Source organism: Myotis davidii, unplaced genomic scaffold, assembly GCF_000327345.1.
Source record: "Myotis davidii unplaced genomic scaffold, ASM32734v1 scaffold463, whole genome shotgun sequence".
Classification (NCBI taxonomy): domain Eukaryota; kingdom Metazoa; phylum Chordata; class Mammalia; order Chiroptera; family Vespertilionidae; genus Myotis; species Myotis davidii.
In genome coordinates, this window is record NW_006294112.1 from 64,486 (window position 1) to 67,488 (window position 3,003).

General features: G+C 43.9%; 2 pseudogenes; both read left to right on the plus strand.

The window, feature by feature from the left end:
* LOC102754644 overlaps positions 1-113 on the plus strand; it is a 2,058-nt pseudogene extending 1,945 nt beyond the window's left edge.
* A 400-nt stretch (positions 114-513) lies between these two features.
* Positions 514-2,057, plus strand: LOC102754923 (annotated as a pseudogene).
* Positions 2,058-3,003: the final 946 nt, after the last annotated feature.

Consider the following 3,003-nt stretch of genomic DNA (forward strand, 5'->3'; position numbering starts at 1 on the left):
CGGGCAAAAAAACAAAAAAAACAAAATCTGATCGGTAACCTTCCGGCTCCTTCTCAGGGGCGGGGGTTGGTGCGGTGCGGGATAGAACTCCGTTTGAGCTGTCCTTTTCCTGAAGAATGGCGCTGTCCAAAAGGGAGCTGGATGAGCTAAAACCATGGATAGGGAAGACAGTGAAGAGGGTACTAGGTTTCTCAGGGCCCACAGTGGTCACAGCAGCACTGCTGTGTGGGGAAGGGCATGGACAAGATGAAAGCAGCTGACCATCTGAAGCTTTTCTTGATGATTCTACTCCGATTTGTGGGCAAACTGTTTGAGGCTGTAGAGGAAGGCGGAAGCTCTAGACATTCCAAGTCTAGCAGTGGCGGGGGGAGAAAACAAGAGGCAAAAGAAGGGGTTGGTGTAGAGCTCACTGGCAATGCCAATATGGTGGGCCAGGCCAATCTTCATGCCATGGGCATTGCTCTCCTGAAGGTTGAATTAAAAGATCAAACTAGTGGGTTCTGCGTCCAGGAAGATCACACAATGTCCATCGAAATTGAGTCCTCGGATGTGATCCGTCATATCATGCAGTACCTGAAGGAGAACAGTTTACACCGGGCACTAGCCACCTTGCAGGATGAGACTACTGTGTCTCTGAATACCATGGACAGCATTGAAAGTTTCGTGGCTGACATTAATAGCGGCCACTGGGACACAGTTTTACAGGCTATACAGTCTCTGAAATTGCCAGACAAAACCCTCATTGACCTCTATGAACAGGTTGTTCTGGAATTGATAGAACTCCGTGAATTGGGGGTTGCCAGGTCTCTTCTGAGACAGACTGACCCTATGATGATGTTAAAACAAACGCAGCCAGAGCAGTATATTCAACTGGAGAACCTCTTGGCCAGGTCTCATTTTGATCCTCGTGAGGCACACCCTGATGGAAGTAGCAAAGGGAAGAGAAGAGCAGCAATTGCTCAGGCCTTAGCTGGGGAATTCAGTGTGGTGCCTCCATCTTGTCTCATGGCATTGCTGGGGCAGGCGCTGAAGTGGCAGCAGCACCAAGGGCTTCCTCCTGGCATGACCATAGATTTGTTCCGAGGCAAAGCAGCTGTCAAAGATGTGGAAGAAGAAAAGTTTCCTACACAGCTGAGCAGGCATATTAAGTTTGGTCAGAAATCACATGTGGAGTGTGCTCGATTTTCTCCAGATGGTCAGTATTTGGTCACTGGGTCTGTTGATGGATTCATTGAAGTATGGGACTTCACAACTGGAAAAATCAGGAAGGACCTTAAGTACCAGGCCCAGGATAACCTTATGATGATGGATGATGCTGTTCTCTGCATGTGTTTCAGCAGAGATACAGAAATGTTAGCAACTGGGGCTCACGATGGAAAAATCAAGGTATGGAAAATTCAGAGTGGAGAGTGTTTAAGGAGATTTGAAAGGGCACACAGTAAAGGTGTCACCTGTCTAAGCTTTTCTAAGGACAGCAGCCAGACCCTTAGTGCCTCTTTTGACCAGACAATTAGAATTCATGGTTTAAGATCTGGGAAGACCCTGAAGGAATTTCGTGGCCATTCTTCCTTTGTTAATGAAGCAACATTTACACAAGATGGACATTATATTATTAGTGCGTCCTCTGATGGCACTGTAAAGATATGGAATATGAAGACCACAGAATGTTCAAATACCTTTAAATCCCTGGGCAGCACTGAAGGGACAGACATTACTGTCAACAGTGTGATCCTGCTTCCTAAAAACCCAGAGCACTTTGTGGTGTGCAACAGATCAAACACAATGGTCATCATGAACATGCAGAAGCTTCAGCTCTGGTAAGAGAGAAGGTGGTGACTTTGTTTGCTGCGCCCTCTCTCCCCATGGTGAATGGATTTACTGTGTGGGAAAGGACTCTGTGCTCTACTGTTTTAGCACAGTCAAACTGGCAAACTACTGGCAAACTGGAGAGAACTCTCACAGTTCATGAGAAGGATGTGATTGGTATTGCACGTCATCCTCATCAGAACCTGATTGCTACCTACAGTGAAGATCCAAAAGGGAGCTGGATGAGCTAAAACCATGGATAGGGAAGACGGTGAAGAGGGTACTAGGTTTCTCAGGGCCCACAGTGGTCACAGCAGCACTGCTGTGTGGGGAAGGGCATGGACAAGACGAAAGCAGCTGACCATCTGAAGCTTTTCTTGATGATTCTACTCCGATTTGTGGGCAAACTGTTTGAGGCTGTAGAGGAAGGCGGAAGCTCTACACATTCCAAGTCTAGCAGTGGCGGGAGCAGAAAACGAGAGCTAAAGGAAGTGTTTGCTGATGACTCAGATCTCCAAGGGATCCTCAGGAGGAAAGAAGTGACAGGAATCCCATGTTGAGGAGGTAGACGAGGAGCCAGAAGTGATCCCTGGGCCTCCTTCAGTTTTTCTTTAAACTAGCTTGAGAGCATGTCCTTAAATGAAGACATATTCATGTGTTGCTTTTCTTTTTCTTTTTTTTTTTTTTTGCCAGTTTCTCTAACTTGTCTGAATTAGGCACAAGAATAATTTTGTGAAAGCTAATGTTTAAATTAGCAGTTACTCTTTTTTACACATTTTTAAGGTATTCATTTGTCTTTCTAATTTGGGCAGTCACTTAATGTTTTCAATAATCTTTTACCTAGAGAGTGAAATAATTGATAGTTCTGAAAAAAATTATAATCCTTTGATTATTGCAATGCTTTTTAAAATGGTTCTCCTTGCAGTAAACTTGTAAAAAAAAATCTCTTTAGTTTGCCATAATTTTTGAAAAAAATTTGGGGGTGGCACACAGAATTCTACATTGGCAGGTGTTTTCTTTCTTGCAACACTATAAATATTATTCCATTGGTTTATATTTATGTAATTTTTTATGAAAAGTTAACTATTTGTCTTAGTGTTGCTCTTAAAGATCTAGTCTGAAGCACATGAGTTTCTCACATGTCCATATTTTTCATCTTCTTTCATCACATAATATAAGCTTCCTGATGGCAGGAAT